The sequence below is a fragment of the Chiloscyllium punctatum genome, chromosome 38 (assembly GCF_047496795.1).
Source record: "Chiloscyllium punctatum isolate Juve2018m chromosome 38, sChiPun1.3, whole genome shotgun sequence".
NCBI classification, from domain to species: Eukaryota; Metazoa; Chordata; class Chondrichthyes; order Orectolobiformes; family Hemiscylliidae; genus Chiloscyllium; species Chiloscyllium punctatum.
In genome coordinates this window covers 28,748,051-28,772,381 of record NC_092776.1, presented here as the reverse complement: position 1 = coordinate 28,772,381, position 24,331 = coordinate 28,748,051, and the positions used below count along the sequence as shown (strand labels likewise).

The following is a 24,331-nucleotide window of genomic DNA, read 5'->3' as shown; positions in this document are numbered from 1 at the left end:
CCTAGTCCGGTATCCCTGTTACATACTCAAGTCCAATAAAATCCAATGCTAATTCTGAGTGGCAATACAAGTCATTCCTTTTCCTGATGGGAAATTTTTGTGTAGTAATTTTAGAACAGTAAATTTAGGTTATTGACATTACACACCCTCAAGTACATTTGCAATGGACAATGCTCTTTAATGATTAACATAGAATGTACACAATTCACACAAAAACATTGTACGTTTGAAAGCTGTATGTACTGCAATAAATCCTTGTTTAAAATTACTTTTCAGAATTAATTTACAAAATTTTGGCCTGTTTCATATTCCAAGACCATACAAGTCATTGAACACATACTTAACTAGGAACTGGTTTTAACAAGTCCAAGCGCGTTTGGATTTTATTTTTCAGCCAAAAAGTGTTCAGTTTGGGACAATGGCCCCACAAAAGGTTTGAAGGAAACAGATCTCAGCATGCGCATGCATGTTTCTTTAATCAGCACCACCTTGTAAAACTGAAGTTTAAAAATGTAACAAAATATCTTAGTTATATCTAATTACATTTAAAAAGGACTGTGTTAAAATACTCAATTGAATGATATAGAAACAAAAAGTGTAAATTTGGCCAACAGGTCATGCAAAGTCAAGTTATCACAAGTGGGGGTATAACTCAGCTGGTATACCTCAGAATGCAAATGGAAATAGACTGATTGCAATATACAGAAGATTCCTTCAACAAGTTAGCTGCAACTATGCTAAATATTAGTGCAAGGAAGAAATATTCAAACTAAAAGTTTTACCCAAGACTGACAGAGCAGCAACAGCTGCTAAGTGGATTTGTATGCTACATAGCTTACCATGTGAAAACTAATTTCACATAGGTACTGCCACAAAATCACAAGTATATAATTGCTGGCATACAAGTTCAAAATTTTGCATTGTATCAGTGGGTTTTCATTGATATAGATTTTTCCAAAAAACAGAAAACCTGCCACGTTTAACATGCAAATGTGAATGTCCTAAACATACACATAAACCAGCAAGTGCATACTCAACATGATACTATGGGACTCAACATACAAAAAGGTCCATTTTCACACCAACTGGAGGAGGATTTGCTGTTTTTCAGCTGAGTTGGATAAAAACAGATTAAAACCTTTGCTCAAATTGAACAAAAAAAATGTAAAATCAACCCCACAGCTGCTATAGAAAATCGACCCACTGCTCCTGACCTTGTAACTGAAAATATTTACATTGCTAAGTCATACCTGTGCACAGCGTAAGCACATTTCAAGCACACCTCCATGTTTACTAACTGTAAACAATCATACACTATTTTATTCCTCTACATCACACTGAGATAATCACATATATAACATGTAACTTCTCACCTACAGAATAATCTACCCATATAGGAAGGAAATACTCTAGCTATTTCCACCACTTAGAATTAGCTCACTATCCACAGAGATTGCGGGGGGGGGGGGGGTCATTTGAACGATTTAGCTAAATTGCTGAGAAACTATTAAAAGCTACAGACTTTAGACATCAAGAGTTATAATCCTCTCAGATTGCTCCTATAGAGTCATCAGCATTCAGTCCAATCGTCTGCGCCAACTAGACATCCCAATCTGACCTAGCCCATTTACCAGCATTTAGCCCAGAACATTCCAAAGCCTTCCTATTCACAAACCCATCAGATGCCTTTTAAATGTAGTAACTGTACCTGCCTCCACCATTTCTTCCTCTGGCAGTTCATTCCACACACAATTCTGTGAAAAAGTTAACAGAGGTCCTTTTTAAATTTTTCCCCCTCACCTTCAACCTACGTCCTCTAGTTCTGGACTCTCCCACTCGAAGGAAAAGACTTGGCTATTCACCCTATCAGAGCCCCTCATGATTAAAAAACCTCTAAAGTCACACCCCAGTCTGACACTAGAGGGGAAAAAAAATCTACAATTTATTCACCCTCTTTTTAACTCAAACTCTTTAGTCCCAGCAACATCCACAAAAACCTTTTCTGCACACTAAATTTAACAACATCTTTCCAATTGAAGGACTTTCAGAATTGTATGCAGTATTCCAAAAGTGGCTACACTAGCATCCTGTATAGCCACAACATTACATCTAATTTTTCTCCACAAGCACTGATCCTTGTGACACACCACTGACCAAGAAACACAAGCATGCCAAAGGCCTTACTCACCATGGTGTCTACCTGCGATTCCACTTTCAAGGAACTATGCACCTGCACCCCTCGGTGTCTCTGTTCAGCAACACTCCCCAGGCATTACCATTTACTGTCTAAGTCCTGCCATAGTTTATCTTACCAAAATGCAATACCTCATTTATCTACATTAAACTCCATCTGCCACTCCTCAGTCCACTGGCCCATCTGATCAAGGTAGGTCTTCTTCACTATCCACTACATCACCTATTTTGATGTTATCTGCAAACTTAAGCCATTCAAGGCCAACTTAAAAATTAGGGCAGCACAGTTACTCAGTGGTTAGCACTGCTACCTCACAGCACCAGGGATCCTGGTGTTAATTCCTGCCTTGGGCGACTGTGGAGTTTGCACATTCTCCCCATGTCTGTGTGGTTTTCCTGCCCCAGTCTAAGGGTGTGCAGGTTAGGTGGATTGGCTATCTAAATTACCCATAATGTCCAGGGATGTGCAGGCTAGGTGGATTAGCTATGATGTATGCATTGATAATGGTGTGGATCTGGTTGGGACACTCTTCAGGCCTACTTCCACACCGTAGGGATTCTACAAATTGAATAAGTAATTGACTAATTCCTATATTCATATTGAAATCATTGATATAAACAACAAAAAGCAGTGGACTCAGCACCAATCCTTGCAGCACACCACTAGTCATAAGGCCTCCAGTTCGAAAAACAATACTCCACCTCCTCCACCCTCCGCCTCCATCATGGTATTCTAACAGATGAAAGGCTTAACAGACAACCAATTTTTCAATGTATAATTTCAGTTACATCACACTAAAATTTTACTATAAATTCTGTGTTAGGATTGAACCCTCCACTACCACCTGAAGGAGCGACGCTCCGAAAGCTAGCGTGCTTCCAATTAAACCTGTTGGACTATAACCTGGAGTTGTGGGATTTTTAACTTTGTGCACCCCAGTCCAACACCAGCATCTCCAAATCATGACTATTTCCCAAAGCTTCCATATCCTGCTCTACAGTAAACACAGATGTGAAATTCTAGTTTAGAATTTCACCCATCTCCTATTGTTCCACACACACGCAAATCTTATTCACCTAAAGAAGGCTTCTTTAGTTACCCTTTTGAGAAGCTTTAATGTGCTTACAGAATCTCTTAATTCTCAACTCCATTCACCAATACTATCTCATGTCCCTTTTTTGCTCTCGATTTCTCCCTCAAATATTGCCTTTATACTCTGAGGCATTCCCTCAATCCCAGCTATCTATTCCTGACATATGCCTGGTTGTGTTTTGGCCAGCACCTTCATTTCGAGTCATCCAGCCATACACCTGTACCTACCACAGCCTTGCCTTTCACATTAACAGGAACATACTATCTCATTCTTAAAAAGGTTTCACGATCTTATACTGAACAACCACCTGATGAAGGAGCAGCACTCAAAAAGCTAGTGCTTCCAAAGAAACCTGTTGGACTATAACCTGGTGTTGAGATTTTTAACTTTAAAAAAGGTTTCTTTCTTCCCAACCATCGTGCTACCTGTGAATAGCCTACCTCAAATCAACGTTTTAAAGCTTTGCCCAATACCATGTCATTTACTCCAAATGTGAACTTCAAATTTTTGATCAGGTCTATCCTTTCCAAAAGGATTTTAAAATTAATAGAGTTTTGATTACTTGGCCCAAAGTGATTCCCTACTGACAACTCAGTCATTTGGTAAAAACAATGACTGCAGATGCTGAAAACCAAATACTGGATTAGTGGTGCTGGAAGAGCACAGCAGTTCAGGCAGCATCCAACGAGCAGCGAAATCAACATTTCGGGCAAAAGCCCTTCATCATTATTCCTGATGAAGGGCTTTTGCCCGAAACGTTGATTTCGCTGCTCGTTGAATGCTGCCTGAACTGCTGTGCTCTTCCAGCACCACTAATCCAGTAACTCAGTCATTTGCCCTGCCTTACTTCGCAACAGAAAGTCAAGTGTTGTTCCTTCTCCAGTAGCTACATTCACACAGTAAATAAAAGTTTTCTTGGACACACATACATTCACTCCTCCTCACCCAAGCTCATAACTTTAGGACAGTCCCAGTTTATGTTCAGAAAGTTAAAATACCTTACCATTATAACCCTAATTTCCTTGCAGATATCAGAGATCTCCTTACATATTTGCTTCTCAATTTCCCATTGATTATTGGGGAATCTATAAACAATCCCAACGAGGTGACCACCTCTTTCTTATTTTTAAATTCCACCAAGATTGTTACATAATAAGCATGTTTGAAAAAGTTGTTTAGATCATTTTATTCAACTCCTGCCAGAGTACACTACAAAAAGTAATATGAGATTCATTGCAAACATGTCCAGCTGAATGCATGTCTGACAGCTGCACAATACTTTCAATACCAGACTCTCAAAAAAATAAAATCAGTAAAAATTACAAAGCCATCAGCTTGGTGCATATTTCACCAATAATTAAGTATTTTGTACATTAAATTTTTTTTGAAAACTAAAAATTGGGAAGAACAAGACATTCAACTCTCACCTGTTGCATCATGGACTGTGGCAGTTCAATTCCTTTCGAGTGAAATTTCTCCATTATCCTCCAATTCCTTTGCTAAGTACAAGGCTAAGAAACTCACTCTTGAAAGTTTGAAATATCCCAGCCGCACAGCCTTTTAAAAGGAATGTAAGTTCCAAAGTTCCTACCAGCCCATGTCAAAAAAACGCTCCCTTAATCCACTACTGAATGACATCCTTCCAATTTTATGTCACCTTGTTCTGGGTTGCAACAACAGAAATCAGGTTTTCTGCATCTGTTAAACTAAATTCCTTTATATTTGCACTCTCAATGTGCTCATACTTCAGCCTTCAAATATCAAAAAAAAACCCATGTTAAGTCCATGCAACATATCCTTCATGTAACATTTTAATCGTGGTATCACTGTACTCTACCTCTTGCAGGTCAGTGTTACTTTCATGAAATTTTATACATCTGGCAACATGCTCCCCCTCCCTTAACCATCTTGACCAGGAACAAAGTATTCCTGATAGAGAATGTAAGCCAGACTCTGGATTTCCAAATCCAATTAATATAGAACGTCCATTAATTCTTTTGATTATTTTTGCATCCTGATTGCTGTAAAAAAAAGTAGTGTACATGAACACATAACAGGCTCTCTATCATTAATACTCCAACTTGTCTTGCTCTGATTTAGTGATCACATGCTTTCACATAAACGAGCTCCAACTGCTATAGTTTTGCATAGTCCTCAGACTGACCAGAGTAAGTTGTCTTATTGTGTTGAAACTAGCATCCCACAAATCAGTGTTGAGGATTCAACTATTCACAATATTTATTAACGCCATAGATGACACGATAGAGCCGAATATCAAAAGATTTCTATCATAGACAGCATTGCATAAAACTTTAGATTAAGTAATTGGCCAGTGAATGAAAGCACAACAGCAAACAAATTTCAATTTAGGCAAGTGAGAAGTTCTTCATTTTGTACCTTTGATAGATTTAGTAATGGTAAAAAAAGTAGAAACAATTGAATTCTAAAAAGACCAGAGATTCCCTAATTTTAAAATCTATGGTAGGATACCAAAAAAAAGTATTAAATGGAACTGTGTATCTGTAGGACCAGAACATAACGGGTTAGAAGTCATGATCAAATTATGGAAAGTATTTTGTGTCTCCATTGCAGCTGTTCCAATGACACAAACTTCCACTTGTTTCTAAAAAGGGGTTTTCCTCCAACTAAGGAATCCACATGATCCCTCCTGTGGTGAACTGGGCCCTCAAAAGGTGTCTGATACACTTCCAGCACTTCTGTCCTAACCCATTTCTCTCCATCCCAGAACCATGATAGGTCTTCCCTTGTCCTCACTTTGCATTGTATTAATCTCCATATTCAAGGGTTCAATCTTTGCTATGTCCAGCATGATACCACAAACAAGTATTCTTCTGCAAAACCCTGGTTCATTTGTACTCCAACCCTAATCCATCTCTGACACCTTCCCTGCAAACCACAAGTGGTCTAACACTTGCCCATTTACCACCTCATTATCCAAAGCTCCAAAAAAAAATCCTCTCAGATAAAGTTATGATTGAAAGAAGTGAGTCAATCTAGTCTATGCATTTACTGCTCATAATGCAGTCTCCTCCACTTTGAAATCAAAGAGAGATTGGGTGACCACTTTGTCCACAAGTGTGCCCCTAACTTTCCAGTCACTTGCCAATTTAATACATCATCTTCCCATCGTGCTCAAATTGCTGTCAAAGGCCTTATTGCTGTGTTCTCAATGGAGGCACAAGACCTCTTTTTCCACTTAGGCATGTTATAGCCTTCTGGACTCAGCATCAGAAGAACAACTTCTGCAGGCAGGACCATGAACTATGTTCCTCCATTTTGTTTTGACATTTACCAGTTTCTGATTTTCTTAGCTCAATTCAAAATAAAACCATCTATATTGTCATTAATACATATTCTGGACTTAATTTCTTCCTCAACTATCACCTCACACTTTGCCATTTCTTCTGTCATCCCTTGCCCTCAAATCTTTATTCTCCAGAGCAGAAAATAAGTCACTTTTTCAATTCTCTCTTCAGTTCCAAAGATCTGAACTTTTGGACTAGAAACATCAACTCGTTCTCTCCATGGATGCTGCCAAATCAGAACTTCTGAAGCATTTTGTTTTCATTTCATATTTACAGCATTTTGGTTTTGTAGGTAAAACTTGTGTTCAGCTCTGGGAGAAACTGAGGACTGCAGATGCTGGAGATCAGAGTTGAGAGTGTAGTCCTGGAAAAAGCACAGGTCAGGCAGCATCCGAGGAGCAGGAGAATTGATGTTTTGGGTATAAGCCCTTCATCAAGGATCTGGTGAGCATGCTCCTCAGATGCTGCCTGACCTTCTGTGCTTTTCCAACATGACACTCTTGACTTGTATTCAGTTCTGAACAACATAACTTAGGAAGATGATAGTGGCTTTGGAGGAAGTATACAGATTTACTATAATGATACTTGAACGCCAAAGGTAAAATCACAAACACACACACAGCCAGAGTTGTATCCTCTGGAATTTAATATAAGGTGTGACTTGATCAAACTTTTCAAGACAGACAGTCTAAAAACAGATTCAGGCTATTCAGCTACACAAAAAAAAGTGACAAATGGTTGGAATTTTTGTGCCGCAAGTGGCAGGTGATGCAGAATAATGTAGGTTTAAAATAGTGATTGATGGGTTTTAAGTTTTAGTTAGGTTGCAGTCAACCACAATCTCATCAAAAAGGAAAAGGCTCAAGGAATTAAAATCACCCACTGCTGTAATATATCCCTTTGTATCCAGGCATCCCATGTTCTTTTCAGGTCAGGCAGCACTGGTTAAGAACTCGATTTGACAGCTATCACACCAGGAACACGAATGCTTCAGTCCTCTTCATAGACATCTATCCCAACATAGATAGTAGTGTGCTTCATGTACTATGAAACTCTTCCTGAAACTTATATTCACATAATCAGGTTTGGTACAGATAAAGCTTGTAAAACCCCCTTACATATGAAGGAACAATATTAGAACACTCAGCCCTCCAAGCCTGCTCTGCCATTAAAATTACAGCTGATCTGATTTTAACCTCAACTTTACATTTCCTCATATCCCAAATAATTTTTCATCCCATTACTAATCAATGATGTACATACTTCTGCTTTTTAAAAAAAGCAAATGATTCAGCATCCACTGCCTTTTGAGGAAAGGAATTTCAAAGACAACCCTCAGATTAAAAAAATTCCCCAAGTTTCCTGTTCCAAATGGGCACATGTTTTTTTTTTAAAACCATGACCCCTTCACACAAAACAGCACAGGGACAGGCTTTTCAGCTCACCATGTCTGCACAGACCATGATACCATTGCAAACTAATCTCATCAGTTTCCATATAGTCCATATCCCTTTATTCCCTGCCTGTACTTGTCTGTTTAAATGCCTCAAAACATTGCTATAATGACTTTCTACCACCTCCCCTTATTATAGATTTTCTAACAAAAGGAAGCTTCTTTTCTACATCCACCCTGTCAAGTTCCCCCAGGATCATACACATTTCAATTAAGTCACCTGATTATTCTGAACTCCAGATGATCAAAGGCCAAGCTTGACTTGCCTTCCCTCAAAGAAACGTATACATTCTAAACATTCATCTACTGAACCTTCTCTGAACTGCTTCCAACACATTAATGCCTTTTTGCAAGTACAGTAACAGTACTACAGATGCAATCTCCCAAATGTCCTGGATAACAAACATTACCTCCCACATTCAATTCCCCTCATAATAAAACATAACATTCTATCAAGTTTCCTGATTACTTGCTGTAGTTGCATACTAACCTTCCACAATTCATGCACTAGGACACTTAGGCCACTCTGCAACCTCTCACCGTTTACGTAATGTGTTTCCCATCTACTGTCAAAACTGACAATCATTTTGCCGCAGTGTATCCCATTTACCATTCCCAATTAAAGTAACTCTTAGACATGAAGTTATTTAATTTAAAAGCTGAACCCCTCAACCTGACGGAAAATTGCTCAGATCCGAGTATCCTTTCCATAAATGTGACAGCAATATTCAACGAGGTCACGAAAAACCAACAAACCAACAAACCATAAAGCAGCAGAAGTATATAGTTAGAAGACAAATAAAAGCACGGTGACAAAACATATGTCTCTCATCGCTCTGGAGCAAAGCGAATACATACAGTATATAACACAGGCACAGCGCACTTCGATTGAACACAGATCTGGCTGAGATTATTAGTATCTCAGCTCGCGGTTTTGGTCGTTTCGAGGCTGTCTGAGGGGGAAGCTGTGCAGGATAATATTCCCCGATAGGGAGCCGGCTTTTAGCAGCCCACAGCCAGCCAACCGCCCGCCCGCCCGCGAAAGGCCGACACTGCGACTCTCTGCTCCTACCCCCTCCCCCATTAAAGCACCGCGACGCCCCGCTCAGACCGGGGGCACAATCGGCGAGCAGACAAGCTCACTTGCCCGCCTGTCACACTCACCCATCGGGGAAAGAATGAGGAGAGCGGCTCCGACCTCCGCGACGCTCCCCGCCGAGCGAGCTCCTTTCACTGTACCATTGCCAATATCCACTTCCGGGTCAAACACCACGGGGTCACCTCGAAAACGGACCTGATGTCCCGTCGCTGCGTGCAAAGGCCTCTGGGGGTTGTAGTTCGCCTTCCAGGGCAATCCGCTGGAGAAGCAAATTATTGCAGATGTCGGGGTCATAGAATGCTGGAGAAACTCAGCAGATCTGGGCAGAGAGAGAGACAGAATTAATATCCTGGACTAGATCGCCATCTCTATATGACCACTGCGCAAGTGTTGGCAATCCAGAGGAGCATTTCATGTTTTTTTTTACTCTTGCAACTCGTAGCTCGCAATGGTAGAGTTTTCACGCAGTTCTCCAGGATTTCTCACCACGTCACTTTGAGCCTGAGAAGATTCTGCGCTTAATATGATTGGGCTTGATGAGTATTCATTTGAGATCCAAAATTGCAAACATAGTTCTGAACGGGAATGCAATGAACCAGAACAACATCTTGCATAAATTTATGGAAAATTACGAACAACCTTTTTTTAATAAATCCCATAAATGCTATCTACCACCGTGATAATGAAAAACTAATCTACAATAAGTTAATGATTTCAGAAGAATGAAATTTGTGAATACATAAATTTAGACCTAAATTAATAGGTGCCACCTGGATGATTGGGAAAATTTTTTAAAAATGGGCAATTCAGTCCCTTTTTGTTTATTTAGTAAACAACAAGTATTCACAATATATGTATTAATGGAGAGGTACACTTACTAAAGTTAGCTCCTTACTCTAGAAAGAAAAATCTGCAGTAATTCTGTCTTTGAATCAAATTAGATCTGCCATCCATGTCTGATGGGTATCTATTCAAAGTGTTGAAATTATTTGAATGAAGAAATTCTCCTTAATATTTCTGAACTCTGTTTTTTGTTATTTTCGACCTGTGAGCACTGCCTTTTTTAATGTTTTCTTTGGAAGTAATCCTACTGATTCACCTTTTATTAACACTTTATGTATTCGTTAAACTCTTCAACGGTAAACAGCCCAGATTTCTAGTTTTCACTTGTCTATCTTTTTTAGATTCCCTGCAGTATGGAAACAGGCTGTCCGGCCCAACAAGTCCACACCAACCTGCCGAAGAGTAAGCCACTAAGACCCATTCCCCTATCCTATATTTACCCCGATTAACACAGCTAACACTATGGGCAATTTAACATGGCCAATTCACTTAACCTGCACATCTCTGGATTGTGGGAGGAAGCCAGAGCACCTGGAGGAAATCCACGCAGACACGAGGATAATGTGCAAACTCCACACAGTCACTCAAGGTGGGACTCAAACCCAGGTCCCTGGTGTTGTGAGGAAGCAGTGCTAACCACTAAGCCACCATGCCGCCCCAACATCTGTGCTCAACCTTCTGATCTTGAGGATTAGCTGGTGACTTTTCTCTACCCTCGTTTTAGTTTCTGTTGTGATCTTAGTATTGAAACTTGATATAGTACTTACGTTTTGACTGCTATATTACATAGTTCCAGAAGAACATCTCCTAAGATTCAGTATTTTGCCTACTTTATTTCTGCTCGACAGCGTTGGTATGCTGAATGGTGAAGGCGGATACAATTACAACATTTAAAAGGCATCTGGATGGGTATATGAAGGATTTAGAGGGATATGGGCTGAATGCTGCGAATGGGACTAGATCGGATTGGGATGTCTGGTCAGCATGGATGAGTTGGACCAAAGCATCTGTTTCTATGCTGTCTGACTCCATGACTCTATAAGTGTACTATTAGCCCAAGATGTGACATGACATCATAACAGGTGATCCTAACAAGATGACAATGGTACATAAGCTATAATGATGACCATGTCACTAACACTAATTGTTGTAAAAATCTATTGGGTTAACTGATGTAAGTGAGATAAGGAAATCTGCCATTCTTATCTGGTCTGGTCTACCTGTGACTCCAGATCCACGGCAATGTGCTTGACTCTTAACTGCCCTCTGAAATGGCGTAGCAAGCCACTCAGTTTAATGCCAATTGGAAATGGGCAATAAATGCCAACCTGTGATACCATGAAAACATAAATTTACAAAAACAGCTGACAATATGTAGATGTGTGAGACATCCACATTGTCCTGATTTAGTGAGTTTGTAAGCCAGTTACCTTGAAAAAAGTTGGTACCTAATGAAGCATTATTCCATAGTTGCAATGAAAACTTGTCACAAAAGTGCTGTTGCTTACAGCAGAATATGACTGGCCCGACATTGCATTCTATCCTTGCTAAGAGGAAGGAATCTGAAGAAGAACATTAGCTTTAATGGATTTGTTTATTAATTTAAACTTTGCCTGTTTAGCACCACTGTGTAAATTATAAATTTATAGATTATAAGTTTGCATTAGAAATCCTTAAGAAGGCTTTTGAAAGTATTGTTTTGTCCTCCACTGTCTTGTTAATAAACTATTTCCTCAAATAATGTAAACAAATGCATTCAATGTATTCAAATATAACTCCTATCTGCCAATCTTAAGAACTTGATTATCTTTAATGGATTCACATGTCCAGAAAAAAGGGTTATCACACATTTGATAGTCCTGAAATCAGACCTGAGGATTTAGTATGTGATTAACTCACATATTTTGATTGCGAGGCAGACAGTGCTCAAGCTTCATGAATGCACCTTCAATACCAGTTCCTACCAATCACTCCACTCACCTTGGACAGACATTAATTCACCACACCCTAATTACTCATCAACCAAGAATCTCTATCATCAGGAGTCATACCACACATTCATATGCTACATTGCACTATCACACACACACTGTTGCAAAGCACACACCCCAATCTCACAGTTTGCACACATTGTGAACTATTCATCCATGTCAGCCACATCAATGAAGCAAATTACACAATTCTCTGACACATTACACTCTATTGCAGACAAAAATAGAAGTTGCTGGAAAAGCTCAGCAGGTCGGGCAGCATCTGTGGAGAGAAATCAGAGTTAACGTTTTGGATCGAGTGACCCTTCCTCACAACTTTATTACACGCAATTGCAGGACAAGGGTGATACACAAGTGGAGATAATAGGAGCTCACTAATTTAACTACCCAATTTGGAAATCCTTTGTGACAGTGGAATGATGGACATCAATAGAACTAGCAGCTCAAAATTGGCCATTCATAAAATACTTACAGCCAACAGCAGAAGTTGAATTGTGTTCTTAACAATTTGTCACCTCAAGGTTTAGCATATCCCTCACTCTGGGTGACTGACTCTAGTTCAATTATGAGTGTAGAAAAGCATCCCAGGAAGAACACCAAACATACCAAAAGGTAGGGTGACAACCTGCTGCAGACACGACCCAGATTTAATAGTTGTGAAGCAGCAAAAGCAGCATTCCATAGGCCAAGCTCAACATTTGCACCACACAAGTATCAGACAGTGGTCATTTCCAACAAAACAATGTCTAGTCACCACCCCTTGCCATTCAACAGCATTTGATCAGTGGAACTCAAGGCCAAAAAACCAGCAACAGAGGGTGAGAGACTGCAGAAATTCAGGCCTGTAAAAACCAGGAACAAGAAAGAGTGAGACACTGGAGGATTTAATGACCAGAAAAACCGGGAGAGAAAGAACAAGTGATTGGAGGGATTCAGGTCTTTCAACCCAGAGTGTGAAATAGTGAGTGATTAGAAGGGTTCAGAGTGTATGAGAGGGAGTGATCAGCGGGATAGACGGTGTGAAATAGGGAGTGATTGGAGACATCCCGGGCTGTGCTGCTGTTGCTGCTATGAGATTGAGAACTACTTTTGGCGCAAGAATCAATGTGTGACATCACAAGAACAACACAAGCTCTTTGGATGGTACTGGTAATTGCTTTCTCACAGTGAAAGGAGTTTGTCTTAGCATTTCTCTTATTGGAACTACCAACTGACACAAAATGAGAGACAGCAGTTTAAACCATAATTTCTAAACTAGCACAGGGAAAGAAAGAATTTAGAGGCACAAGAGAGGGAGCTGTTTTGTGAGTGCTTTCCACTAATCTCCAGGTTATAGTATATGGTACAGAGTAAGCTTAGAGTCATTCAAACTAAGGAGAGTTAAAGAAGGTTAAAAGTTAAGGTTTAGAAGTAGCTTAACCAAATGGAATGCCCATTCTGTGGTATATGTGGAGTTGTGGATGTTTCACTGGACCAAGACAAACCCAAGTGCAGACTAACAATGTTAGTTCTGCAGTACCTCGATCAAGCAAAGAACTCTCCCTCAGCCAGGATATTCAGTTTTTAATCTTGAATTAATTTCCATCACTGCCAAGTTAAGTTGAAAATGTGCCTCTAAGAGTCAAAGTATTATTTGAAACATGTTAGATGTGGAATAAACCTGTAAGATCTCTGACTTTAAGGGTTTTTTCCCTCGAATGCAAGAGCAAAGATATACTGCTGAGGCCTTACCGGTCAGACCGCATTTGAAATACTCTGAGCAGTTTTGAATCCCCTAATCTAAGGAAGGATGTATTGCCATTGGATGGAGTCCAGAGGAATTTTACAAGAATGATCCCCGAGGATGAAGGACTGATCGTATGAGGAGTGGCTGAGGATTCTGGGTCTGTACTCAATGGAGTTCAGAAGGATGAAGGGATAGTTCATTGAAACTTACAGAATACTAAGAGGACTGAATAGAGTGGACATGGAGAAGATGTTTCCCCTATAGGAGAGACGAGGAACTGAGGACACAACCCACAGAGGAGGCATGACCTTTTAGAACTGAGATGAGGAGGAACTTCTTCAGCCAGGGAGTGGTACATCTTTGGAATCCATGGTCATAGGAGCTGTGGAGGCCAAGTCACATTTAAGACAGAGATAGATGGGTTCTTGATAGGTCAGGGGATCAAAGGTTCAGGGGAGAAGCAGAAGAATGGGGTTGACAATCACATTGACCATGGTCAAATGTTGAAGGAGACTTGATGCTTGAATGGCTGAATTCTGCTTCCATATCTTATGGTCTCATGGAAATTATAGTGGACAAACAATGTGCATTTCAAGGCAGTATTTGAAAGTATCAATCATTAATCTTACTGTGTAGTTAAACACCCTTGCACTCAGGTACGACATCAAATGTAACTATCATCTGATAGATGTACCTTTATATCCAACTTATCTCTTTGTCACATCATTTCTTGCCTTTGTTTATTTTGTTGACATGACTATGACCAATGCTATTCTGAACATTCCTGTTTTGTTGCTCATCAGCTGCTCTTCATTCTTATCATGTGTTACATGAACTCATTCACTAGCAGTACATTACAACTATAGAACTCCTTACTTCCCTCAATTTTTAATGTTGTTGTGCTGTACTTAAAGCTTGGAATCATTTCTGCATTGTTTCTTGCTTTATTTTTCTTTTAACTTTCACTCTCTATGACCTAATAATACGTGGCACCATGAAGCATAATCTTTCATTTTGGTTTGCTTTTTAAAATGCAACATACTCCAATGTATTCAAGCCACTGTCTGATTTCATTCAAGACATCACTCAGCAACTAAGCCTCTCCTAACCCTATCAGTTCAGATAGCATCTGAATTCTAATTCCAAGATAAATGATGTGTTGGAATCAAATGTATTCCTGAACAGAACATTTCAGCAAAATTTAAGAATTGTAGTTCTTTTAAAATCAAGAAAGAAATACGTTTGTAAAGGTACAATAATTTTGTCATAGACTTGCATTTTTGTTGCCAAAGGGTAGTGGAGACAACAACGTTTAATTTGACAACAATTTGACAACATAACGTCAAATATACTAGAATTTAGTGATGCTGACTTCAGGCCAAGAGCAACAATGAAACAGCTTCTGTAATTATTTGATTGAAAAGTAGTGATAGGTCTTTGAAGTTTGAGTAATAGGAATATATATTAGATACTGGGTGCTGGAATAATTTAAAACACAAATAGTTCCCAATGAATATTTTGATGTTTACATAACTTGGACAAAAACTCAGATTCCAAAAATTAAGTGGTAATATATTAAAATCAAAAAACTAAGCTCAACTGTTGAACAACTCTACCATGTAAATAATACCATGTGATTTAGAATCTACTAAAAGCTTGCTTTCAGTCTTGTAAATTCCATCAACATTTAAAATATTACATGTTAATATTTAGTTGTTTAGCACCATGTGAAACAAAGATCATGGGATATGGACTTCACTGGCCCGACCAGCATTTATTTCCAATTCTTAGTTACCCTGGAGAAGGGGGTGATGAGCTGTCTTCTTGAACTGCTGCCATCTGTTTAGGGAAGATACACCCACACTCCTGTTATGGAAGGAGTTCCAGGATTTTGACCCAGTAACAATGAAGGAACAACAATATATTTTCACATTAGGATAATGAGTGGCTTGGAGGGGATCTTGCAAGTGGTGCTGTTCCCGTGCATCTGGTGCCCTTGTCTTTTTAGTGGTCATGGATTTGGAAGGCACTCTCTAAGGAGCCTTGGTGAATTTCTGCATTGTATCACATATATAGTATAGGCTGCTGCTATGAAACTTCTTTCGCAGTGGGTATGAATGTTTGTGGACATGGCGCTAAACAAGGAGACTAAAACCTAACAAGAAGACGAGGCAGGAATTCATTACTACGGAAGGAAAATCAAGAATTGGGAGAAGTGGAATTCCCAGCTTTTGGGAAGGGAAAATATAGCCATTGAGTTAAGGGGTCGGGTGTGTATGGGAAATGCAATTAAGGGTTTTGCTGTAATAGCTGATTGGTAACTTCTTCTCCTATTTCATATGTTTGGATGCTTGTAAATAGAATACTGGAAGCTTGTGCAAAGTAAGTGGATTGTTAGGGCATTGAGTGGAGGGAGCTGATTTGCAACCATCAAGAAATTCCAAGGTTTGGGTTGTGATTGAAATCTATCTCATTGTATGGGGGCCAGCAGCCAAACAATAGTTTGTCTATTTAAGTCGAGCCAACTGAAAATCATATTGTCCTCAAAAATTAATGAAGCATATAAATGGGTGAAAAATGTTTAATTCTATGATTGAATTGTTATCCTTGTTAATTATTAGCATTTTCTCATGAGTGCATGGGTTATAAATAGCTTAATTTTTGAAAACCAATTAATGAAACACACATTGTTCGACAGAGCATTTACTTTAATACTTATAGTTTTATTAACAGCAAGGACTCATTTTGTTCAATGAATCTAGAAAGAAAAGCTTTCATACGTAACTTGCATTTCAGATCATCAGATGGGTAAAATAGTCACAAGTAAAAATAGATATTCCCTGGGCAGCCTGATTTGGGGGCTGAAAAGTTTAGTGGGATATAGTCATTGAATGCTCCATCATTGATCAGAACTTCTGCACCTCACTTGAAGGATGTCCTGCCTCAGAGTAGTGCTAGCAGCACAACTAAAAGTTGATAGGTGCAGGTGTCTTGAGGTGGGAACTGAAGGGGAGGCCCTGGGTAGTCAGGAGTGGGAGGTGAGGCCAGGGTAGAAAGACTATGAAGGTAGGGAACACCAAAAGAAACTCAGTGGTGGGGAAGTGTTAAAACTGAGGAAAGAGGCACATCAGAGAGACAACCCACTGCACCACTTTCCTGACAGTTGTAAAGCGTGGCAATCTGTTGGGCTGTGCCACCAAGCCCTCCAGCAAGGCCCTGTCCTCGCTCCAAAACTGTAGCATGGTGGGTTGTTTTCTTCTGGTCATGAATTGGCTGTTGAAGGTTTTAAGTTGCATGGGAAGATGGGCAACCCTAGGACTTATCTGCATGCTCACTACGATGGTAGACAGGCAGGAGGCTGGAAGAACACAGCAAGGCAGCCAGCATCAGGAGGTGTAGAAGTCGATGTTTCAGGTGTAACCCTTCTTCAGGACTAGGGATGGGTGTGGGGTGAGCTACAGTTAAAGGGGAATGCAGGAGCAGGGTGGTGAAGTGGGGATAGATGAAGACAGGCAGAGGGTATGACCTGGTTGGTCAATGGGAGGAACGAATCTGGTTGGTAGCAGGGAGCAGTGGTTGTGAGAAGGAGGGGCTGGGAATGGAGTTGGGGGATGGGGAGGGAGGTTATTTGAAATTGGAGAACTCAGTGTTGTTCCAGTACGATGGTGGACAGGTCAGGACAAGGCAGGTAGGTAAACAGTGTAAAAGCCACTCATGGATTTAAACAGCTTACCCACCATATTCCTGCTTGCAAACCTCATAAAATTCTGCCTTATAGCTAAAACCGCTGTCATCCAGAACAAAGATTTAGGTGTACTTTAAGGAACACAGAGCACTTCTTAAACCACCTAAGGTGATATATCCACTAAGAAGGCAAAGAAAGCAAAATGTTTAAAAGTAGGAAGGTTATACCGCCCATTGTAAGCATCTGTGCATGTGTCTGGATAACAAGTCCTGTTTCGGGTTGAGTCCATAATTGTGTCTCAAAGCTGTAAGGTATTAAACTGAAAATTAAAATGAAAGCCTAGCAGGCTATTATCCTTGCCATCATGCTGTCTGGTATAATGGGTCTGTCTTATTCACCAAGTGAAAGCTCTGAGCATGTTCAAATCTGGGGATTGGCCTGGTTGTATTCAATGCCTGCAGGAATGATCACAGTGATCGGGGATTTTGGAGACATAGGGTGATAGGGAAGGACTGTGTGAACTTGTTAGGGGGAGTATGTGATCAAGCTAATTTGTGGTCATGCTTGCCTCAATATGGGGAGGGTGCAGGACCAGTAAAGACATTATAGAGTCATTGAAGTTTACAGCACAGAGACACATCTTTCGGTCCAACTCGTCCATGCCAACTTGATTTCTTAAATTAATCTAATCCCATTTGCCAGCATTTAGTTAATATCCCTGTAAACCCTTCCTATTCATAGACTGATCCAGATGTCTTTTAAATGTTGTTATTGTATCAGCCTTTCTCACTTCCTCTGCCAGCTCGTTGCATACACACACTACCATCTGCATGATAAAGTTGCCCCTTAGGTTGTTTTTAGATTTTTTGCATCTCACCATAATTTAATGTCCCCAGTTTTAGACTCCTCCTTCACCCTATTCAAGCCCCTCAGGATTTTATAAGCCTCTATTAGGTCACCCTCAGCCTCTGACATTCCAGGGAAAATAGCCCCAGCCTATTCAGCTTCTCCCTACAAGTCTCCAACCCTGGCAACATCCTTGTAAATCTATTTTGAATCATTTCAAGTTTCACAGTATCCTTCCTATAGCAGGGAGAATTGTATGCAGTATTCCAAAAATGGCCTAACTAATCTCCTGTACAACTTGACCTCCCAACTCCAATATTCAATGCACTGACCAATAAAGGCATGTGCCTAACCAAATGCCTTCTTCACTATCCTATCTTCCTGCAACTCCATCTTCAAGGAACTATGAATTTGTCCTTCAAGGTCTCTTTGTTCAGCAACACTTCCCAGGGCCTTTACATTTGAAACTTCAATAGTCAGGTGCTCTCAGGGTAAAGCAGGGACATTAGTGGTTACATGAGGGGTTTGAGGGACAGGGACACTACACAATCAGCAGTGTGGGGTCACAGGCAGCACTTGCAAGTCACTGTAGTGAACAGAAAGTTGAAATTTCACCATATCACTCGAAAAATTAACTGTGCAATAGGTTTTAATATCAACAGACACAAACTCAAAGTGTGAGGAGTAGTAATAATTTTTTGAAAAGGAGTGGAGTTCAGACCTAGAATATGAAGATACCTAAAAGATTACTCCAGTAATCAGGAGTCCAGTGATTCCACACTATTCATTTGCCTTCTATTCAGTTAAGCAGAATATCATTTGTCTCCAGTTGAGACCACTTGAAGGCAATGGATACCATAGGGGCTGGAGTGCATTATTAACTTCCAAACTGACATTTAATTTTGATTTTTCTTGATTTAAGTTTTGAACATTTGGTTTTTGTTACAGTGCTCCTTCAACAGGCTAATATCCTTTAATCCAGTCTAATTTGTTTAATTTGATTTAATTAACATTAAGTGGCTTATAAGAGCTTCCTCATATCATCCAGCCTGATATCATCTTGTAAAGAACTGATTGAGTACCCTGTGCCCTGATTGAGATCTTGTAATATCTGAGGTCAACAAGAATACTCATGTGAGAGCCTAACCTGGAATCTCAAGGGGAAGAACTTCACGGGTGAAGTGTCCCTTTACTAAATATTTGTACTGTCTCTTACCAATCTGCTGCAATTTTTTAGAATTGTTCTTAGGATGTGGACATTGCTAGCTCAGCCAGCATTTGTTGCCCATCCTTATCTGCCCAGAGGATATTTAATAGCCAACCTCAAGAACAGTGATAAATCTCCAAATCAGGATGGTGGTGCCTTGGGAGGGAACTTGAAGGTGGTGTTTTTTTTATGTATCGCTGCTGTTGTCTAGATAGAAGTGATTATTGATTTGAAAAAACTTCTTTGGCAAATTTCTGCAATGTACTGAGCGTTGGTGGAGGAAGAAGTCTTTTTTTAATAACACATTCACAGGATCTGGGTGTCACTAGCTAGGCCAGCATTTCTTGCCCAGCATTTCTTGCCCATCCCTAATTGCCCAGACGGTCAACCACATTGCGCTGTGTGTCTGGAGTCACTGGGTAAGGAATGCAAATAATGATCCCTAAAGGACATGAATGAACCAGGTGGATTTTTTCCAACAATTGGTAATGGTTTCATTGTCGTCATTAGACTCCTAACTACAGATTTTTATTGAATTCAAATTTCACCATTTGCCATGGCAGGATTCAATCTCAGATCTCAAGAACATTACCTCAGTCTCTGGATTAATGGTCCAGTGATCACTGGACCATCATCTCCCCCAGATGTTTGTGAATGTTGTGCCAATCAAATGGGCTACTTTGTCCTAGATGGTGTCAAGCTTCTTGAGTGTTGTTGGAGCTGCATTTATCTGGTAAATTGGGGAGTATTCCATCACATTCCTGACTTTTGCCTTGAAGATGGTGGATAGGCTTTGGGGAGTTAAGACGTGAGTTACTTGCTACAGTATTTCTAGTTTCTGACATGCTCTTGTAACCACTGTATTTATGTGGTGAGTCCAATTGAATTTCTGGCCAATGGTAACCCCCAAGATGTCAATAGTGGGAGATTCAGTGATAGTAATGATTTTGAATGTCAAGCGGTGGTGATTTAGATTGTCTCTTGTTGGAGGGTCATTGTCTGGTATTTGTGTGGTGTAAATGTTACTTGCCACTTTTCAGCCCAAGTCTGGATATTGTCCAGGTCTTGTTGCATTTGAACATGAACTGCTACTCCTGTCTTTGCCAGCTATTCTATCTTTTCTTTCCTGTTGGATTTGACAGCAGCTGGAACTGTCCTTGGCAGATGCTGTTTTGCTCTCTACTTCAAGTTTATATTCATCAGGAAGACATCCAAGACCTGTAAAAACATCTTTTTAGTATAAAAACATAAAATTCTTGAGAAATTCAGTGGGTCTGACAGCAATTGTGGAGAGAAAAGCAGAGCAAATATTTGAAGTTCAACATGACTTCTTTAGAACTGAAGATGAGAAGTTTCTGTCGTACTTTAAAGTAAAAAGAGATTACTTTAAAATCTTTTGGAGCATATTCTGTATGAACTCATTTATTTCATTTTTCACTCAGCAATTTGTTGTGAAAATTCTGAAAGACAGCTGATTTTAAAAAAAAAATAAAGCTTCTGTCAGCTTTTGTTCCACTATCCAATTCGAAGACCTTTAGACCACCCCCACTTCTTTCATCAGCAAGAACCATTCTGTTCTCAAACTTAAAAACTACGATAAAGGTTTCATTGTACAGCTGGATCAGTTCACTTGTTAAGATATCTTTTTTGATGTGAATTGCAGAATAGTCTGTATTCAGAATATTTCTAGTTGCTTTTAGTACACAAAAGTCTAAAAGGATGTATTGTTTTCTAGCTTTATTCATATGAAAATAGATGTGAAATTCTTCAGTGTGTCTGACTGAAGAAAATGTTCCACAAACAGTGGACAGCTTTGAAGGGTAGTGTTAAGTAGAGTTCACATTTAAAACGTAGCTTTCAGTTTGCTAAAATGGAATCTTGGTTTCTATGATGATCTGTACTCTGTTATTCAAATGCCAAACCAATTGAGAATGGTAAGGTTCAGATTGTATTTGTCTTTGAACCCTCTGATTTGCACCCAAGTCAGTTGAAAATTCCCTTGTTCAGAATTTTGACAACCCCATGGGGGCAGCTTATGAGGTGGGGAGGCTTGCAACTTCAGAAAGTCTCCAAGATGAGCTCTGCCTCCTGCTTCCCAGCCAGCAACAGTAAAATCCCTGACAGAAAATGGCAAGGTGGCCATCTTGTCTTGTGTATGTAACCTTGCTGTATGCAGAACATGGAATTTGTGGAGGCAATTCTCTTCAACCTTCATACTTCATTGTATTGCAGCTGCTCGCGTGGTGTTGGTGGTAGCTCCAGTCACCCTGGTGTCCCGGCCACCTCTGCTGCTGCCTCGGCCTTAGCAACGCTCTCACTTGTCACACAGTGTAGGCTGCCAGTTTCTCTTGCAATGTACCACGCTGCCCTGGGCTCCCATCTCCCAGAACATGCTTCAACCTCTAAGCAGATGACCTGTTAATTGGACCTTTCCTAGTAAGCTAGACAGATAGACTCCTTACTGAAACATAAAGGCTTGGAGCCCAGACTTCTGGATATTGACACCACAGGAAATTTCCTGGCTCCCCTACTTTTTTTTTTCAGTCAGCTGCTTCTTAGTATTTGAAGGGTACTTGTGCCAAGATTATATAATATTATTTTACAATGTAAATACATAAGAGTCTTGATTTTTGTCTTGGCAAGTTACCAAAGTATTACTAGGACTGGCTTTGTTGGTTAATCACTGACAATCAAATTTGTAATCTTCTGTGGTATTTTCAATCAACAAAATAAACTCCATGAATATCATATGATCATAGTTATTTTTTCCATTCACAAGTGAAGAACAGTGTGCTTCTCAGTTTAATTAAGCATGAGGTGAGCATTTTCTTGTTTTCACTTTTGTCAAAACTTGAGGCTAAAGTCCTGAACTGCTGAATACAAAGCTTTGTTTTCAAATGCTGCTTGGATATGGGATGCAGAATGCACAAATTTAGCATGATGTTACAAACTAGCTTCTAACAGTTTCAAACCCATTGTCAGTGTACACTACAAAGGCTATTATCTGTTTTAGATGTAGGTTTGCTTGCTGAGCTGGAAGGTTCATTTTCAGATGTTTCATTACCCTACTAGGTAACATCTTCAGTGAGCCTCAGGTGAAGCAATGCTGAAAATTCCTGCTTTCTATTTATATGTTTGGGTTTCTTTGGGTTGGTGATGTCATTTCCTGTGGTGAAGTCACGTCCTTTTCCTTTTCTTAGGGGGTGGTAGATGGAGTCTAACTCAATATGTTTGTTGATAGAGTTCCAGTTGGGATGCCATGTTTCTAGAAATTCTCGTGTGTGTCTTTGCTTGGCTTGTCCTAGGATGGATGTGTTGTCCCCGTCAAAGTGGTGTCCTTCCTCATCCGTATGTGAGGACACTAGTGAGAGAAGGTCATATCTTTTTGTGGCTGGTTGGTGTTCATGTATCCTAGTGGCTAGTTTTCTGCCTGTTTGTCCAACGTAGTGTTGTTACAGTCCTTGCACAGTATTTTGTAAATGACATTAGTTTTGCTTGTTGTCTGTATAGGGTCTTTCAAGTTCATTAGCTGCTGTTTTAGTGTGTTAATGGGTTTGTGGGCTACCATGATGCCAAGGGGTCTGAGTAGTCTGGCAGTCATTTTTGAGATGTCTTTGATGTAGAGGAGAGTGGCTAGGGTTTCTGGACGTGTTTTGTCTGCTTGTTTGGGTTTGTTGCTGAGAAATCGGCAGACTGTGTTCAAAAAGTATTCAAAAATTATTTTGAAAAGTATTTAGAAAGAATGGGTACCCAATGAACACAGTCTACTGATTTCTCAGCAAAAAACCCAAACAAGCAAACAAAACACGTCCAGAAACCCTTGCCACTCTCCTCTACATCAAAGACATGTCGGAAATGACTGCCAGACTACTCAGACCCCTTGGCATCATGGTAGCCAACAAACTCACCAACACACCAAAACAGCAGCTTGAAAGACCCTATACAGACAACAAGCAAAACTAATGTCATTTACAAAATACAGTAACAAACACTACATTGAACAAACGGGCAGAAAACACTACATTGGACAAACAGGCCACCAGGATATATGAACACCAACTAACCACAAAAAAAAGACCCTCTCTCACTAGCACCCACTTCGAGGAAGGACACCACTTCGACTGGGACAACACATCCATCTTAGGACAAGCCAAACAAAGTTACGCATGAGAATTCCTAGAAGCATGGCATTCCAACCGGAACTCTATCAACAAGCATGTCGAGTTAGACCCCATATACCACTCCCTGTGAAAAGGAACCGGAAGTGACTTCATCACAGGAAATGACATCACCAACCCAAAGAAACCCAAACATATAAATAGAAAGCAGGAATTTTCAGCATTGCTTTACCTGAGACCCACTGAAGATGTTACCTAGTAGGGTAACAAAATGTCTAGAAATGAACCTTCCAGCTCAGTGAGCAAACCTACATCCAAAACCTCAGCCTGAGCAACAAATCTTCTCAAAACTTGCTATTATCTGTTCCCAGCATACTCAAGGTTACTCCTTACCATCAGAGTTGAAGAAAAGGGAAATTAGCAATTTGACATTCCCATTTATTCTCAGATGCAAAATCAATCTCTCTCCATTACTGTGGTGTGAAAATCAGATGAATTTGTTAATATGTTAAATATAAAACTCAAATAATGTTGGTAATCGACATCAGATGAATCAGTTTCAGCAGCCTTTATAGTTTATAGTTAATATTTTTAGCATTTGGAAATGTTAATCCGTGCAATATACTAATAAAAGATCCACACCTGAAATAATGGTTATTCTGTACTTTCCATAGATGATGTCCAGAATGCTGAATGTTTGGTATTTTGTGTCTTTTATGTTTTCTCATGTTCTGTATTGACACTTCAGAC

The 24,331-nt window shown here is 39.8% G+C and overlaps 1 protein-coding gene across 6 annotated transcripts in view; it reads right to left on the bottom strand.

The window, feature by feature from the left end:
• The window catches only part of plekha1b (pleckstrin homology domain containing, family A (phosphoinositide binding specific) member 1b), an 85,929-nt gene extending 76,583 nt beyond the window's left edge, over nt 1–9,346 (bottom strand). For all 6 annotated transcript variants that reach the window (XM_072557500.1, XM_072557495.1, XM_072557496.1 and 3 more), the window contains exon 1: nt 9,231–9,346. The gene's annotated coding sequence lies outside the window, so the exon portion shown is untranslated. The remainder of the gene's footprint in view (nt 1–9,230) is intronic.
• Nucleotides 9,347–24,331: the final 14,985 nt, after the last annotated feature.